The sequence below is a fragment of the Chelonia mydas genome, chromosome 2, assembly GCF_015237465.2.
Source record: "Chelonia mydas isolate rCheMyd1 chromosome 2, rCheMyd1.pri.v2, whole genome shotgun sequence".
NCBI lineage: Eukaryota > Metazoa > Chordata > Testudines > Cheloniidae > Chelonia > Chelonia mydas.
In genome coordinates, this window is record NC_057850.1 from 192,553,680 (window position 1) to 192,573,734 (window position 20,055).

Sequence of the window (20,055 nt, forward strand, 5' to 3'; positions counted from 1 at the left end):
AATAGAACAGGACGCTTTTCAAGTTAGGAGCACAGGAGTTACAGATTCATCAACAGTAATACTTTCCTCTGTCCAGCTTGTAGAAGAGCCCATAAATCAAGAACTGGAATCTTTAAGAACTTAGCAATTTTTAAGACCACAATAACTCTTGGTAAAATTAAAATGATCTTGCCACAGACACAAATGTTTCATTAAGCTATGGCCTTTGTTTTTTAGGGTTTTTTTCCCCTCCAGAATGAGAGTCTTTTGCTGTTTACAGCACTCACCTGACTAAATGATAGGCTCATTCTGGATATCAGCCAGAGAAGGTGGAGGAAGAAATGACAACAAATACATTATTCTTGTAGTTAAACTAAAGTATTGCAAGAAGTAGAGGCATATCTCCGGACTGTAGTGTTCTTCTCCGCTCATGCTTTCAGAATCAGATCGGTCATTCAGCCAGGGAAGAACTCCCTCTTATGGGTAAACCATAGGGTAAATTTCCTGTCTGAAATAAACACTAGAGGAGTGTCCCGAACAGTCTTTACAAACATGTTAACTACCTCTAGTTTACTGAAAATCAATTAACTAGAACAATGGTTTTCAACCTGTGGTCTGTGGACCCTTGAAGGTCTGCAGATTATGTCTAAGGAGTCCGCAAATGGTTGCCGTTATCACAGAATAGTGGTTTTCAACCTGTGGTGTGCCGACCCCTGGGGGTCTGCAGACTATGTCTAAGATTTCCAAAGGGGTCCACACCTCCATTTGAAATTTTTTAGGGGTCTGCAAATAAAAAAAGGTTGAAAACCACTAAACTAGAGAAAAAACCTCTAATGTATACATATCCTTTGTGAACTTGGTTATTGTTTGATGACTAATATGTCTGACTCAGTCCAAATAAGCCTGAGATAATGTTGGTAGGTTGGGAAAAGAATCCTTGTAACCTATTTTGTAGTGTAGCCACTATTTATAACACAGATGCACAATTCTAGGTTATTTAGATCTTGGGCTACTCCAGGATGTCCAAGTAGCAGCTGCGGTCATGGGTACTTTTTTCCACTTGTGCCTGGAAAGAAGTGTGTGACCATTCTTCTCCAATGCAGACCCTGACCCCCAATTACTGTCTCCTTTGTCACCTAGAGATGCACTCTATATGGGCCACAGCTGGAGACCATGAGTGAAGAATTCTGCCACTTACTTAGAAAATGGAGCATTATGTGGAATTTCCCCCGATGTTCTGTGCCGGCCGCCAATAGGCTTCCAGGCGGAATTTCTTGGTTTTGTCTAGTAAAACCTTAATTGTGTTGGGCCCTATTTACTGGATAGACACCCTCTCTCTGCCACATTACTCCAGCTGTGATCACGTGAGGTGCTCAAGCTGAAACTCTCTTGTTGCAGATCAGAGAGAGCTGCAGGCAGGGTATTCTCCATTTGCAGTCCTCTATATTGCACCTCCCTGCCTGCCTTGGTCCACTGGAGTCTGCATTTGTGAATCCTCCAGGCACATGAAGCCCACCTTACTCCACACGCTGAGGATTGGAAACATTTGGGGTTATCCTCATTATTTTTTCTCATGAATATATATGTTTCTGTCATGGTGGGATGAACCATCCTTTATACAGTAATCTACTGCTATTTGTAACATTTGTGAATTTATTGTAAGGGTACCCAGACCATAGATGGAGTCACTTTAACTGCCTTTATAAAATTAAATAAATAAAAATAAATAGGAGTTTTATCCTCTATGTAATCCTAACCAGCTGTGACTGAGGTCCTTATAAACTGGTTTTTCAGGCTGCCTTCCTAATGAGAAGCAGGCCAGGATTTTGAGATGGTCTGAGAAGAAATAAGTTTTTGCATTGTCATTCTTCAGAAGAGGAATCATTTGAGTAATCATTATTTCTCCCCCTACAGTCTCCTATCTTCATCCCTGCTTATTAGCCATGACCCAGTGTCTGACAGATTTTTGTACAGGTAATGGAAATTCAGCAGATGCGCAGCCCATCTTTGGGACTGCTTCAATGAACCCAAGCTTCCACTGAAAAATGTGTTTCATTTTTCAAAGAACACCTATTTGCCTGTAAGACCACCTGCTGCCATTCTACCACAGGAAAATGATAAGAATTAACAGAGCAACTATATGTTTATACGTCTGTATCCATGCATCTTTTACAACAACTGTGGAATCAAGGTGCAAACTGCTCACTGTGCCATGCAACACACAGCCTGTGACAGATGTCCTGGAGAAGGAGAAACAGAAGGGCTCTCCTGGTGATGACAAGGTGCCACTACTATATACCGTCATGCAGATGATCCAATCTCAGGAACAAATTGTGGCTTTGCATTCACTAGTTACAGACAGATATCAGAGGTCTCATTCTACAACAGCAAGACAATGAACACTGGACATAAAATGTCACAATGTACTTACTGCAGTTCTACCACTGTCTTGATCCTCATGCTTGTAGCAATCTCCCTCTTCTTCGGAGTAGATTTCCTTCCCATAAGGAAACTAATTAATGGCTCTTCCAGGTGTGAGGTGACAGGAGAGTCTATAAATTAGGGTTTTCCCCCACTACTTCTCTCTTGTTCTTAAGGATTCTCTAACAAGGAATTAAAGAAGATGGAAGGCAGCAGTTTAGAAACAGAACAAGTAGGTTTTCCTTCACTAGGGGCTAAACTAGAGGGGGGGGCATCTTCCTTAAATGAATATCAAATCCATTCTAAGCTTACTATGGACAATTTATCTTTGGTATAAACTTGAATAATGGTTTAACTAGCTCTCCCTCAGAGGCTGCGAATTACCAGAGGGCTCCTTAAACTTGTCCACCTCAAGTTTGGCAGAAAGGGCTCAAGTGAGATTAAGTAAGCCTCGGGAGAAATCTTTCCTGGTAGGAGATGGAGGGGCAATGAAAGTGTACCTAACAGGCATTATGTGGACAGTTTGGGAGCTGGCAGTGCTACTAAATGGAGAAGGTCTTATCACATTCCTGAAGCAACAGCCAAAAGGGCAAGGAGTTTCTGTAGAAAGGAGGAAGACCCTCTCTCCACTGGGTCTTCCATGACTGGATCTACTCATTATCAGAGAAGTGACTGGGCATGGAGTTTGGGTTAAAGGCAAAGCAGTCAGCCAATGCCACTTTTTCCATGAAGTGAAGGAAATCTGCAAGGCAGCTGTAGTTGGGAACATACAGATACAGACTGCACTGTAAAAAGAAGGAGCTCTCTCCATGTACCCACTAGTCATGGAGTTCAGACAAAAAGAGTCAGTGAAGAGAAGCGAAGCCCTATTTCTAACAGATTCCAATTACATTATTTTTGGTATGAACTTCAGCTTTCACCACCTGACAATATTTAAAGGGCATATGTGAAAAATAATGTGGTTTATAACATCAATTATTAAAGAAGAATGGTAGAAATGGTAGAAATTAAAGGAGAATGGTAGAAATGGTCTACTTGTCTCTCTCATTCAACATAATTCATAATTAAACAAGCTTTTTTGAAATCTAATATTTTACAAAAACATAAAAGAAGTCTAAAAAAAAGCTAAGATACAAAGAAAAGTTGCTTTGAAGCCAGTGTGACATTTGAGTCCTGCTGCCATTACTAATGCGAAGTGCAATACTGAGATAAAAGATGGCCAAGCAAAGACCAATAGCTTCTTTCCAGAACTCCTTCAGGCTTTTGTGCCTTTCTGAACAGTACAAAGCCTTGAAACCACAAGACACAGTCTTAAAGTCCTTCTCTGCTTCCAGTAGGTTATTTAATTGACAAGTCATCCTTCTTCTAACCTCAATCCCATCTATATGGAGCCAGCTCTTAAAGTCCTTCTTCTCCATTCCAGTCTGTCTTGAAGCAGGTTATTTAATCGACAACCTACCTCTTATTACTTGTGTAAAGGAAGAGAAATTTCTTATTTCAGGATCCTAAAAACAGATTAAACGTAAGTGCTTTTTTTCATGGGTTAGCAGATAATTTGCTTAAATACTATACACTTTTTGTCAGATTTTGATAGAAAATAAACTCATCCACTGGTGAAATATTTATTAATAATAGAAGAAAACTGGCTCTGGACACAAGATAACTTGATGAAAGTGCAAGAATAATGGATGTGGAATGTGATCAACTCTAAATAAGAAAGGAGATTAGAACATTTTATTCAAACGCTACAGATCAAGTCTTTGTATTTCAAAAAGTAATCCTTTCATTTATCAAAAAATTTGTTTTCTAGGACGGGGTTCTCAATCTTTTTCTTTCTGAGCTCCCCTCTCCCCACGTTATAAAAATTCCATGACCCACCAGTGCCACAACAACTGTTTTTCAGTAGATTAAAAGACAGGGCTGGCATTAGGAAGTAGCAAGCAGAGCAATTGGCCAGGGCCCCACACCATAGGGGGCCTGCAAAGTTAAATTGCTCGGCTGGAGCCCCAGGCAATGGGGCTCGGGATTCGGCTTTCTGCCCTGGTCCCCAGTGAGTCTAAAGCTGGCCCTGCTCTCTGGTTTATTTTGGTGGACCCCCTGAAACCTGCTCGCGGTCCCTCAGGGGGCCCAGGACCCCTGGTTGAGAACTGCTGTTCTAGGAGATATTACAAAATAGGGAAATTAGGTACCGGGCATAAAGAGAGAGACAAGCCTATGTACTGTACAATGAAAAAAATGAAATCATTGGTTCTCACTGGAGTAAATCTTTTAACTACTGGCATAGGCAGAGCCAAATCTCATATTGTGTGCATACAGTTTAAACTGCCAAACAGAGTTTATGTACCGATTAGTGGAGATTATGTAGAGAGGTAGTGCCATTTTTAAAAAATACAATATTATTACAAAGAACCCCTAGAAGTTCATATGAAGATGGTCTCTATTTCAGAGACAGTAAAATCACTGAGGCACATCATCACAGCAATGACTTACTACTCCTGCAGGAGTCAGTGGAGTTGAGCTAAGCATCGTTAATGCCCTCCCCACCAAGTAGATGTGTGAGATACAGTTTATAACTTGTAGGTTTTTATTAGATTTTGAATATAGTGTTAACACATCTGCATAATTTGTCGTCTTCTCCAGCCTCTCTCACAAATTGTGATATATTAAAAACACCTACATATTTAATATTTGAGAAGTTTTTACTTCTTGTCAATTCTAATAATACCAGAGGTGGCTATAAATCTTTGTCATGCTTTGGGGAAAAGTCACTTTCACAATTCAACTACATGCATGGGAGGATATTAAATATTGAATCATGCCATTGAGACGTTTGAGTTGGTATGTCTCAGGAGTTGTTAAAATATATGTCCAGTGTTTTAATCAGTGTAAGACTATTTATCTTCATTAGGATTATTTATAACTGAAGCAGGTTGTAGTTTCTGAAGCTTTCAAACACAAACTGCTGACACTACCTCCAGTAGCACTAAAATGTTTTTGTTTGAATAAAGAATATTTGTAAATCATACTTAACTGTCTTTATAATACAATATAAAATATTCAACTAGAACTTTAACAACACTTTTGTACAAATACTTCAGAGATAGATTTAGTAACATATATCAACAGCCAGCACAACTGACTTGGGGAAAAATGAATAGATTTTTCCCATTTCTGTTTTATCCACAAGCATCCATAATTTCAACCCCCTCATCCTACTCCATCCCACCCAACCAGAATCCACACAGTATAACGCTACATGCGTCTTACTCAATACCACATTCTCTGCCATGTTTTCCCCTATGCCTGGAATGTCCTCCTGAATGCAAACTCCTCCCTTTACTGTACATCCGTACTCAAAACCTACATAGTCCTACAGTTATGACCCTAACTCCCACAGCGTGCTAATAAAATCTAACTTTAAAAACAAAAGCAACCAACAACTCTGTGACACAAGCAATACCAGAACCTTATTTCGTGTAAGCCTGCCTCTCCCTCATTCAGTATCAATTTCCATGCATCAAGTCATAATTCAGTTAGGCCTGATCCTGCAACAACTCACACAAGCAACCCCTATTCACATGAACAGTGCAATTAGTCACATTAGTGTTTGAAAGTTCATGCCATGAAACTGTAAAATCCTTAGTAAAAAAACCCTTTAGGCCAGGTCTTCAGCTTGCATAAACTGGTCTAGCTCCACTGATTTCAATGGAGCTATGCCAAATTAGACCAGGTAAGGATCTGACCCTATGTCTTTAACCCCACCTCAGCAGTTAGGAGACGGTGGAGATCAGCTCTTAATAGCCAGTGAGCAGGTCCATACGTTAGCATATACATTTGAGGTTGAATTTTGCACCTGAGATGTTCATTCACAGTATAGATGTTGGCTCAAAGGAAATGTGTAATTTTTAAGCCAACCACAAGATTTTTAGGAGTCGGACACAGATTTTTTGAATGTCTGAGGTTGGCAAGGATGTGTTTCACAGCCCTGAATCTGGAAATTTGATCATCATATGGGGCAATCAGTCTCTGTGGTATAAAGGAGACAACAGCAGTTTCTTTCCTCAACCTCAGTACGGTAAGCAAGAATTTTACAGACACTGCAGACCGCAGTTATTAGGCTCTCTCTGGCTGATAATTTTGTTCCAGAAATCAGCTAGGGAGACGGAGAAAGGGGCTATGAAACTAGGGAACCAGGTAGCTTGGAAATGAAAAACGATTACAATTTCACCACCTCCTCTCCACATCATCTAAAAGCCCAGAAAAGAATAAAAGCAGATGTGGGTGAAAGTGTCCATATAAGAAGTCTAAACCACAAGGGCACCCTACAGCAGATTGATGATGAATGGGAGAGCCCTCAATAGCAGACTGGTGATTGATGAGAGTCTCCATGCAGCAGAACAGTGTAGGAGAGAAAGCACCCTGCAGCAAATTGGCAGTGAGGAGTGAAATGACAGGTAGCAAACCAATGACAGGGTGTGCAAAAAGTTTCCATTAACCACAATTTTTTAAACCTGGCTGATAGGAGAACACACCAGTTCCCTCCACCCACAAACACAAAAGACTTAATTCAACCCTAGAGCTTCATTAACAATGCAACCACTCATAGAATTGGCAATAATAGAGCACGAGAGGTTGGGAAATGCTTTGCATGAACTCCCTGCATTCCTGTTGATTCCACAACTAGAATTTGGAGGGATAAAGGTCTAATGTCTGTTTATGTCCCAACTTGAGCTTTCCGCGGAATAATAGTATCTATTGGCCTCCAAAATCCCACACATAAGCAGGTATGAAATATGCATGGAGCCACATCTGTTCCTTCTATCCTACTTTCAACTGCTTACACGAATATAAAGTCTGCAGATATTTGTACATGCATCAGGCTCAGCTTCATTTAATGTTTAAAAATTAAAATCCATTTTTGAACAAATAATGTGATGTCTTATACTTAATTTATTTGATATACACATGTTCACAAGCTATGTATCAAAATGACACTTTTTAAGGTATACTAGCCAATAAATACAATAACTAATGTGTGTTCAATTATCAGCTTTATGCATATTAAAGAAAAACACACAAGCATATTTAATCAAAAATCAATTAAAACAAATATAGGCTTTGTACTATAATTTGAGAATATAGCCATCATTACTATTATTTACCTATTTGTACTGAGGGAACAGGATCAAAGGGCAGGATCCCACTGTGCTAGATAATGTACAGACATGTATCAAAATATCCCTGTAATAGAATCTAAAATCCAAAATTAATCCAAAATAAGCATTTAGTTGTTTTGTTTTGGTATTGTAATTTTTTAAGCTAAATATTGTAACCACTAAAATCAGATTTAATAGCAAAACTCAAAAAATTGCCCTCCTTTCCCATCTTCTTCCTGTTGACATCTACTTTCAACCAGATCTGATTCTCAGGCATTATCAATACGTACATTTAAGGATCATCTACACAAGGAAGTTGTACCAATTTAATGGTAAGGAATTGATTTATATTGATTTTGCTCAAAGCACTTTTAATCCAACTTTAAGAGTGTCCACTCAGTGGGATTCCACCAATTTTACTTAAACAGTTTCTAAACCGATATAAAAGTCTGTACAAGTTGTGTGTGTGTGTGTGTACGTGTGTGTGTACGTGTGTGTGTACAAGACCTAAGACCATGAACTTGCAGAGAGAACCACACAGGCAAGGTACTAAAGCTAAATTGAACCTCAATCAGTTTTATCATGTGGTTCCCTGTACAGGAATAAAATGCTGAGAATTAAATAGCACATTCATAACTGTACCTCAACATGGATTGTAAGGGTGGGATTTTCAAAAGCACTCAGTGTTGGCCTGTCTCTGCTCCCAATGAAGTCTCTCCAGGGGCAGCAGTCAAGTCAGTGCCAAGCACTTTTGAAAATATTACTCTAAATGTTTTCTTTCATAAAAATATTTTTCTTGATCCTTTGAACTGAATACAGTGGGCTACTGAGGGTTGAACGTTCTTCTTGCCCTTATCTGCACCCCCTACAAACTTATGCAAAAGCTAGAGACCATTTGGTCTTGTGAGAAAATAAAACATATAGGACAAAGATAATGAGATATGAAACATAGCAGACCTATGTAAATCTAGGTATGTGCTACTTAAATCTACACATATTACCGAATAGCACACGAATAAATATACATTACCTACCCCCCCCCCCAGTAAAAGTAATCTCATAAAGGAGCTCTGAATTTTGAATGATACGTAGCTGAAAGAACACAGAAACATTGTGGAATTCAGCTGTAGACCATAACCCACTGAATTTACATAAATGTATACAAGGTTGTAATAACCCATGGAGTTCATTGCTTTAACTGATTTCTAGGGTGTACAAAATTCACATGGCTATATTTTTTTTAGTTAGGGTTAAATTTACTCCAGTGAAGAGAGCTTACACAAAGCTTCCCATACTATTTAAATTCCCATTGAAATCAAGAGGAGTTAGGCACTGAGGTGCTTTTAAAAATCCCACTAAGTATCTACTGCCATCTTTAGGTGCTTAAATACCTTTAAAAATTTGGCCCTTAAGAGCCTTTGTCTCACTAACAGTCATGCTATTTCAAGGGGGATCCCATGTCACTTTTGAAAATGGGATTTAAGCTCCTAACTGACTTAGGTGCCTTAGGAAATTTTATCTTTCAAAATGTGCTTAGGTTGCATTAAAGTCAACAGAACTTTAGCACGTACTTAACCTTGCCTAGACACCCTTAAGGACTGTACTGAATTGGGGCCTTAAATCCATACATGCTGCTGTGTTGGTGCAGGAAGCCTCCTCTGCTATAGAATGAATTTCGCTCCTACCAAATAAAACATTAGTTTAAAATAAAGAAATACTGTGAACATGTTTTTTTTTTAAATACAACTGCATTTCAATTTATTTTTAATGGAATCTAAATTATATCTTTTCAAATCACATGGACTTAAATGTAATGTCTGCCCATTTTCATTCCACTCGGTGATCCTCAGCTAAGCACTGAAATGTCAAATCCTGTCAACACTTTACTTCTTCATCTTAAACTGCAATTGTAAGAAAACATGACCTAAATGGTTTGAAGTAAGTCCTCTTTGTATCATACTTTTAGTTCTGCATAGTATCTATTGGTATGAGCTCAAAAACAACTGGAGGTCAGCACAGCACAATATTAGTCACACAAGTGCTTCTGCCAATGGCAAATGAAGGAAAACGACATTACACTACAAGGCTGCTGTATACTGTACTCTATAGGGTGAAAAGAGACCCTGCCATTCTACAGAGGAGAAGCATGTCAAGTAGGCAATAGTTTTATTACAGTGAAATTGCATTTACAGTGAAGTTTTTGTGAATCGAAAAAAAAAAACCCAAACAGTTTACTATGGGCCTAATCTAAAGCTCACTGAAATCAATGGTAGTCTTTCTTTTTATTTCAATGGGCTTTGAATCAGATCCTGTATGAGAATCCACTATATGATTAAAGAAAGTGATGTGTGGTGAAATCCAGACCCTACTGAAGTCAATGTGAGTTCTGTCACTGACTTCAGCTGGGCCAGGATTTTACCCATGATATCCATATGTTCTATAGAGTGACGGAAGACTTAAGAATATAGGATTGCCAATTCATCACCCTTTCACAAGCAAAAAACTGAGTGAAAATTACTCAGATAGCAAATACATCTGTTTGCAAATGAGAAAAAGAACAAGCACGCAGGGAAGAATATTTACTTTCAAATTTCCAATAATTTTACAAACAGAAATTAAAATTATATATTATATGAAATATGGTGCTAGACATTTTTTAAATATTTAGGCATCACCTTTGAAAGGAAAACAAGTTAGAAGAAACTGTGTTGCTTATCTTCTTAGCCTTGTATTTTAATGAAGTTCTCAAGTATTAACTACCATGAAATCATCAATCTTCAGAAACATTTTAAAAGAGATAAAGAAAAAAATTTAAAATGTTAATGCAAAACTAAAATATATAGTCTGAAAGTTGAAATTACTAATATAATAGTGTCCCTTTTAAGAGTGATATATCTTATTTGAATTTATAATCAGTTCATTCACATTTTCCTGAGAAACCACCTTTAAATTTGTTATTTACCACTTTAATAGCTGCAGACAGAATGTACATTTTTATTGTATGGTCTGGTCTCGAGTTTTGACATGTGCTTCTCATATCAAGTTTAGTATTTCAATGGGAAAATTGTCTCGTCAGGCAGGCACACTTGTTATGTTTAAAAGACCGTTCCTGGTTCCCCTCTGAGCTAAAGGGTTTCAAAGTAATACTCCAGTTAATCAATGATGGAAAATTCTGTAGAAGTGCTTATGACATTCACATTAATACTAACTAAGGTCAGTGTAAGTAATGGCATTACAATAAACACCAGAAGAATCAGTGAATATTACTTTATTATTCTAAAGTTTTATCTTTTTAAGTGTACGGTATGACCTGCTTCAATACCCACTGAAGTCAACAGAAAGATACCTGTATGGTTTTTACTCTATAGGGGATAAATGTTTGCAGGTGGTGTCAATATTTGCAACAGCAAACAATGTCTACTTTTATTTTTGTGCAATAAGTAAAACATGAACAGCAAAGTGATGGTCACAAAAACATTTAAAAAAAATAAGGGCAACAGTGAGCCTGGTATATCTGCAGCCTTCTGAGCCAAGCAGACTGTAGAAGGATGTGTACGCTGGCTCTCCTGCATGCTGAACTTAAGGTCAGTCTACCTTGGAGCCACATACCTGATAGGAATTCCCACAGCTCAAAGCCTTGTCTCCTTAGTGTTGGGACTCCTTCTGAGACCTCTTTCCAGTAGACTTTCCAAGAACTCAGCTCAGCTCCAGCCTTCGTCACTCAGGTATCTTTATTTGGCATACAGTAGCGCTACGCTGAGTTGATCAGATTCAAATGCAGGGGGGATTGATGCAGGGTGCATCACAGCTGCAAAATTACACAGAAACCTTCTCCCTTTATATAAATTACACCTCCCACTGAATTTACGATACACTGCATCAACTTTTTTGGCTTGGCTTGGCTACTTTTCAGGAACCAATCCCTGTGCAGCATGTGCTGTCCATGCTTCAACTTCCTCTTTTCCTCATCTCTACAGTCCTACCTTATTTTGTCCCTTGTTATCTAGTTCATAGTAAATAGTTCCCTGCATGTTGTCCCTCTTATCTTAGTTGGCTCAGACATTCTCTGTTCTAAGTGAGAGGTTGGATTACCTTTGGCACTCCTAACACAATGTTATAGTGACAGGGCTTCCCATTCCCCAGATCACCTTTTTTGTTATGGTGAAAATGCTAAATGCCTGTTAGCCCCCAACGGACCCTTCTTTTTCTCCCTGAGCAACAGAATTAAGCTGCAAGAGAAATAAGTGCCATCTTCAGGAGATCATGATCCCTATACAATTCATCCACAGAATAAGTCAGGCCCATGCCCCCAGTATTAGAGGGGCCTGCACTGCTAAGTTTATTTCCCTGACCCAATTGCTATATACAACAAGCCAGTAGTGTTCATAGGCAGTTATGTAACCGCTGAATGGCATTATATAGCAATTAGTGAAGGGGAAGGACCTCTTTGGAGTCAGAAGCAATCAACATGGTTACATACAACTTTGAAAGCAAGCAGAAATTCAGTCAACCAGAGCAACATTCCAGGAAGCAGCTTATATCTGGTAGGGGCCCAACATAGATTATTTACTGTGTTATGAACTGCCATCCCATAGCTCGCTAAGGAGTCAAGTAGCTGGGTCAGGTAGTAAGCAGATGCACATAGGAGAAGTATTGTCTATCTGAGGCTGCTGCCCCTACTCCTGAATCCCCGCCTTGGAGCAGTGAACCACACCAATTCCACTGCCTAGAGCTTCTGCAGCCAAGGAAACAGGGACAGAATTAATCCCTCAATTCTTAAGTAATTTCTACAGTGAGCAAACAGTTCTTAGACAGCACAATGTGAGTCATGTGTCTGTTTTTTAAAATAAATAATTGCATAAAACTGTTAAACACACTTGCATGTCACAAAAACAAAATTTTAATTTTTTTAATAGAAAATATTTTTTTAAACAAGAGATGTAATTTAAACACTTGTTTTCTGAAAGTCATACTCTAATTTGTTCAATGTTGAAATTGATTTCCACTGTTCTTTAAAAAATAAATTAATAGTAATAATCCAGAGGATTACGGATCAGAGGTTAGTGCACAACCTTTTAATGAGCAAAGCATTTAAAGACTGATGACACAGTATATTTTTTCTCTTCAGTAATTTAGAACAGAAGTTCACATTGATTGCTTAAAAGACCATTCGATTTTATTTCCTATATTTAATTGTTCTTACTGACTGATTAATGGTTGCCTGGAGAAAGTAAAAGATTATTTTATTCATTTGGCATCATTAAAAACACTTTCAGCCTAACTCACTCATTCACATGCACTCTACATGCCCTTCATGTTTTCACAAAACTGTGCAGGTTATCTGTGTTTTGTGTAACATTAAACCTAAAACCCCACCAAGCTCTCTAACCTGAACTAAACCCCTCAGAGTGCACGGAACAAAAAGGGGAGATTTTACCATTTCCAAAGAGCACTTATTCATATGACAAAGGAAAAACTATTGGCTTGCACAGAAATGTTTTGCCTTGTCTGACAACTTATCTTCTCTGAGAAGGGCCTGTCACCTGATCCCAATCTTATTGGTTTAATCTCTTTCGCATTGTGATGAAGTTCAACAGCTCCAGCAAACAAGGGGCAGCCTTAGGCCTCAAATTAGCAAAGCACTTTAAACATCTATTTAAACTCCTGCTTAAGTCCCACTAAAGTCAATGGGACTTAATTACATGCTTAAAAGTTCAGAATATACTTTTGTGCTTTGCTGAATTGGGGCCCTACTGGGATCACTCATCTAACTCAACTCCCAATCTGTTGTGAAAGATGCTCAAAAAAGGTTCCTGCTTCTCAGTCTATTGACATTGGGTAAAATCCTGGCTCCACTGAAGTTGACTGCCACTGACATCAATGGGGCCAGGATTTCACTCATGAGATTCAGCGATTTTACCAGGAGATTTCCCTTTCTTCTCATCTTTTTCAGTTCCTCCACTCTATCTCATTCTCCTCTGCCACCCCTGACACACAGGGAGGCAAGGCAGGACACAACTCTGCTATGACATAAGTCTGCTTGAGCTGTCTAAGAGACAGCCACATCCCCATGAACGGGTCTACAGGCTTATTCAGAGGTGAGTGAGTAGATTCATAGTACAGGTAAATAGTCTTAAAAGCAACGCAAGGTAGAACTCCATTTCCTCTGTGAACAAAACACTCTGCTTTTATCATTGGCATATGACCCCCGTCCCGCAGCACCTTTGGGGACACTCACTTCACTAACGTACCCTTGAAGTACACAGGCTGTCGAACAGTGGAAGTAAATGTGTGGCTACGCAGGTGATGTTGGCAAGAGGACTTTGGCTTCTTAGACAACGAGCTGATGTTCCAGGAAAGATAATTATTGTGCTGGAATGGGCTCCATCTATCAAACACTGGGAAGAGCATCTTTGGACGTCATCTGGCTAACCTGATAAGGGGAGCTTTAAACTAGGTTCTATGGGGGATGGTGACAAAAATCCAGTCAATGCGCATCTAGGCTCAAGTAATGAAGATAAGGGGAAGGGGCTAATTTCTGGAGAAGTGTCTAGAAATCACAAGTGCATTAAAAAGGCAAAAATAAAAGCAACAGGTCAGTCTGCAAAATACCTTCTATGCCTGGATACAAATGCAAGGAATATGGGGAACAAACAGGATGAACTCAAAGTCATGGTATATGAAGAAAATTAGGACTTAATTGGCATCACAGAGACTTGATGGGACAACTCCCATGATTGGGGTACCAGCACTGAGGGATATAGCTTGTTCTGAAAGGATAGGTATGGGAGGAAAAGGAGATGGTGTTCCGCTGTACGTCAAGAATCTATACACTTGCTCTCAGGTCCAAGGGGACGTGAGCGACAGACCTACTGAGTGTCTCTGGGTGAGGATAACAAGGGAAAAGAACAGAAGCAATGTTATGGTGGGAGGTGTATTACAGACCACCAAATCAGGAAGAGGAAGTAGATGAGTCATTCTACAAGTAGGTAACAAGATTAGCTAACACACGAGCCACTATTAAATGGAGGATTTTAACTTCCCTGATATCTATTGGAAGACTATTGCAGCAATACATCATACATCCTGCAAATTCTTAGCATGTGTAGGGGACAGCTTTCTGATTCAGAAAGTTGAGGAAACAACTAGGGGGCTCACCCATTTTAGATCTGATTTTGACCAACCAGGATGAACTAGAGCTTGTAGTCACTACATGGGTAAGTCGACCTAAATTGTGTGACTCCAACTATGTGAACAACATAGCTGGAGTCAACATAGCTTAGGTCAACTTACCCTGGTGTCTTCATGACACTGAGTCGATGGGAGACGCTCTCCAGTCAACTTCCCTTATACTTCTTGGAGAGCTGGAGTATTGGGGTTGACAGGAGAGCACTGTGCCATAAATTTAGCGGGTCTTCACTAGAGCTGATAAATCGATCCCTGCTGCATCGATTGCAGCAGCATGAATCTCCCCGATAGTGGTGACCAGCCCTTAGTTACGAACATGAAGGTTGTCAGGAACTTGGGAGGAAGTGATCATGATCTGACAGATTTCAAGATCCTCTGGAAAGGAGGACACAGGAACAGCAGAACAAGGAGACTAGACTTCAAAAAGGCTCAGAGAAATACTAGGCAAAGTCCCATGGAAAGACCAACTAGGAAGAAAAGGAGCTGAAGGGGGCTGGCAGTTCTTAAAAGATGTAATATAGAGGCTTAACATCAAGCTATTCTGATGCAGAGGAAAGATAACAAGAGCCACAGGAGGCCAATGTGGCTGCACAAGGAGCTTTTTAGCTATCTAAAAACCAAAAGGAATACATACAGGAAATGGAAGGAGGGACATGTCACCAAGGAAGTATACATGGGAATAGCACAAGTGTGTAGGGAGAACATCAGGAAAGCCAAGGCCAAGAATGAGTTACAGCTGTCAAGAAACGTTAGAGACAAGAAGGGGTTCTTCAAATATGTCAGACAAAAAAAAGAAAGATCCAGGACAGTGTGGGTCCGCTGTACAATGGAGAAGGTGAGCTAGTAACAGAAGATGACAGGCAGGCAGAGCTGCTCAAAGCCTACTTTGCTTCAGTCTTCTCACAAAAGATAAACTTTGATTGCACAACTAGTGAAGTTACCATAGACATTAAAAGGGAAGGGATGCAGATTGGGATAAGTAAAGAACATGTCAGAGATCTTCTGATAAATCTGAATGAATTCCAGTCAGTCGAGCTGGATGCTATTCTCCCGATGGTACTGAAGGAGTTAGCTGAAGAAATCTCAGCGCTACTGGCAATAATATTTACAAACTCATGGATGACAGGAGAGGTCCCAGAAGACTGGAGAAGGGCTAACATAGTGCCCATCTTTAAGAAGGAAGAGCCGAGGAACTACAGACCTGTCAGCCTGACTTCAATACCTGGGAAACTACTAGAGTAATGTATAAAACATTCAATTTGCTAGTAACTTGAGGATGAAAGGGTAATCACTAGGAGCCAGCATGCATTTACCAAGAACAAATCATGCCAAACCAGCTTGATTTCCTTCTTTGACAGGGTAACTGATTTGGTGGCTAGGGGAAATGTGATGGACATAATATACTTGGACTTCAGCAAGGCTTTTGACACAGTCTCACATGACATTCTGATAAGTAAGCTGGGAAATGAGGACTTGACAGAACTGCCATTAAATGGATAAAAAACTGGTTAAACAACCACAAACAAAGAATAACTTATTAATGGAATGATGTTGGATTGGAGGGAGGTCTCAAGTGGAGTTCCACAGGTATTTGTTCTGGGTTCGGGTGTTAACACCTTTATTAATGATCCGGATGTTGGTATAGAGAGCATACTGATCGAGTTTGCAGATGACACAAAGCAAGGAGGGTTGCCAATACTTCGGAGGATAGAGCTAAAATTCAGAGGGATCTAGATAAATTGGTTACTTGGCTATAGACAACCAAATGAAATTCAACTAAGACAAAAGTAAGATGCTACACTTAGGGAAGAAAAACCAAATGCACAAATACAGAATGGGGAAAAACTGGCTTGGCAGCAGCACTGCTGAGAAGGATCTGGGAGTTGTGGTGGATCACTACCTCACCATGAGTCAGCTGTTGCAAAAAAAGCAAATGAAATTTTAGGTTGCATTAACAGAGACATCGCATGCAAGTTACAGCAGGGGAGAGTACCGCTCTACTCAGTGCTGGTTAGGCCTCAGCTGGAGTACTGTGCCCAATTTTGGTAACAAATATATAGAACAGATGTAGAGAAAATGGAAAGGATCCAAAGGTGAGCGACGAAGATGATCAAAGGGATGGAATGCAAGCCCTATAAGCAAAGGCTCAAGGAACTGGATATGTTTAGTTTGGAAAAGAGGAAATTAAGAGGACACATGACAGCAGTCTTCAGATACTTGAAAGGCTACCATAAAAAAGATGGAGAAAAGTTGTTCTTTTTTACCACAGAGGCCAGAACAAGACGCAATGGGTTCAAACTAAGGCATAGCAGATTTAGATTAAATCTCAGGAAAAATTTCCTAACTGTAAAGAACAGTAGGACAATGGAACAGACTGCCTCGGGAGGTTGTGGAAGCTTCTTCACCGGAGGTTTTCAAAAGAAGGCTTGATAGTCATCTCTCTTGGATGGTTTAGACACAACAAATCCTGCATCTTGGCAGAGGGTTAGACTAGATGACCCTTGTGGTCCCTTCTAATCCTATGATTCTATAGAAGTAGTCAAGTGAATGGTCCTCCGACTGGGAAAGCATGCAGGAGTACACTTCAGTTCCCCCAGCCTAACCAGATCAACTTACCAGCTGAGTGATGGTGTCTACTGCCCTAGATGGTCCTTCTTTCAGCATCTATATTACTGTGGTGAAGAGTATGATTAGAAAAAGCTTAAGAAAAAGGGATCAAAGTACATCCACAGTTCCAACTTTGACTGGGCAACTAGTGAAGTTACCATATCACAGACTGTCAAAAGCCTTGCTGTATCCAAGTATCCAACCTTTCCGATTCTTCTAACAGATCACAGCAAACTAACTCAAAAAACCAACCATTACACGTAAATAAACAAAGAACAGAAGAGATATATAGATGTGTAAAATCCTCCTTTTCCTCCTTGATTGAGAGTGAAGAAGGAGTGTCACTGTGGTGCTGCCATTATCAAAGTACAGTTTCAAACACTACTACATTAATGTGCACTAGGAAACTTAGTGCACGCCAGCAGGGTCCACACAGTCCAGTTAGTGTAGGACATATTAATGTGCACTCGAATTTACACCCCTCTGGTGTGGACTAAAGTACTGTGTAGACAAGCCCTCAGTAATAATTATAGATTACTCAATAAAATCATAACACTTAGTGAGTGCCATGTCAATCTCCCAAGTATGAAATGATCGCTGTATTTTCCCTAGAATTAGCTCCTTACCCAAAAGCAAAAAATCTGCTTTCTAAGGTCTTAAAGAACATGTAAATGTTGAGGTAGTAATCACTTGTTGAACCCAGACAAGATATTTATACAGCTTCATATGGCTTCCATCACTGTAGAATCTGAACAACTAGCAATCTTTAATGTACATCCTCACAACCCCCTCGGGGTGAGATATGGGGAGTCGAGGCACAGATTATAGCTGAAATTTTCAAATGGGGCCAAGGGATTTAGGTGCCCAGCTGCCAGTGATGGCTACTGCAAATTGGAAGCCTCATTTCCTAAGGGCCCTTTGAAAATTGTAGCCTGAATGGCATCCCCAATTTGACACAGGGAGTCTGTGGCAGAATAGGAAGTGAACCAAGATTTCACGAGTCCCAGTCCCATGCATTAACATTTTTTCCCTTTCCCAACTCCCCAAAGTCTGTCCATAATTAGGACTTTTTAAAATCATCATCAGCCATCAAGTCTACCTGATATAGTGGAGGTCCACCAAGTCTTAACTCCCACCGTCTTACTCCCATTCCTACTCAGACAGACCTCTATTGGTCAATTTCTGACCCCACTGAACTCAATGGGAGTTTTCCATTGACTTCCATAGGTCTAAGACTTCAGCCTCAGACTTCAATAGGCCTTGCATGGATGACAAGCAACAGTATTTTGTGATAAATCACTAAGTAACATAAAAGATTACTTGTTTCGCCACTATATTTAAACAGTGCCAGAGACTCATTCAGGGAAACATTACAGATTTTCAATAACAGAGAAATATATATTATTAGAGGGCTTTAATGACTGTTGTAAATAGCATTTCTTTCTCTCATCAAAATTTATTCATATGTATAATAAAGCCAAGTCTATGTTTTTTGTTAATGTTTTCCAAGCAGTATATTTTCATCTAGAAAGTCATCAAAATAAAATGGTATGGTGAAACTTTAGTAAATAGGGGGAAAGTAATTAAAATTTCCCTTTTAAAGATAAAAAATATAGAGTTTTTGAAGTTTAATTACATAGCTAAAACCAATACAATAACATATCTGTAATTTGCTTAAGCCATTATTGATTCAAATCAATGACTGAATACTGTTGCCCTAATAAGATTCACATCTAACATTTTTTAAGTTTCACGAATAGTTCACATGGTACATTTACAAATAAATCAATTAATATTGTCTGAAAGACCAATATATGCACAATATGAAAAACAGTGTTAGCTGTTTTATGCTCTCCACAGAACAGCTTTACCCTCTGATTAATTTTAATTTACTTTAAAAGATTTCATTGGACTGAAACTTTAATTAAAAAAGAAATGGAAAAGTCTATAAGGTCTGCATAGCATCAATTACTTTGACTTGATATCTTGCACTTCAACTACCCTTTGTACATATGGTTCCTGTTGAAATAATTGAAAAGTACTTCTGAACAATGTCACCCACACATCCACACTAAGAGCTAGAGGATATATTAACATTAAACTTCACTAATATTAATAAAGAAACAATTAATTCTTCATTACCTGTTTCTAAAATACATCATCAAACTCCTTCAGTTCAAACACAAATAAAACATTACATATGCCTGTCAGTGTAAAGGGTAATTATCATCATCATTATAATTTATACTGCTTTGTTATAAGTCTAATGTCTCATTTATTTATAAAGCTTCTTGGCTGCCATTTAAATAACCTCTCTGAAATATTAAAATATAATCTGGCTGTTACTAAGAAAACTCCCACATCCTCCCTCAACTACTCCCTTGTAAAATGTTGCCTCTAATTTACATTATACTTTCTTTAAAGGAACAGGCATCATTTATATTTCCATATCATAGTGCATCAGTAACACATACTAAAACAATATTTTCTGTTAATTTATCTATAAAACATACATGCAGTGGGCTAAATTCAATCCCAATAAACGTGGCCATTAAAAAAAAAAATCAATAGAATAAGGGATAATTGTGAGATACTCAAAGAAGTTGCCCCATGGACCAATTATAAAGGGCCAGATTCAAAGACCACTGAAGACAGAGAAGAGACTCCCACTCACTTCCAATAGTGGTTTTGGATCAGGCAAAAA

The 20,055-nt window shown here is 39.0% G+C and overlaps 1 protein-coding gene across 1 annotated transcript in view; it reads right to left on the reverse strand.

The window, feature by feature from the left end:
* The window catches only part of RARB (retinoic acid receptor beta), a 501,245-nt gene that overhangs the window by 357,506 nt on the left and 123,684 nt on the right, over positions 1–20,055 (reverse strand).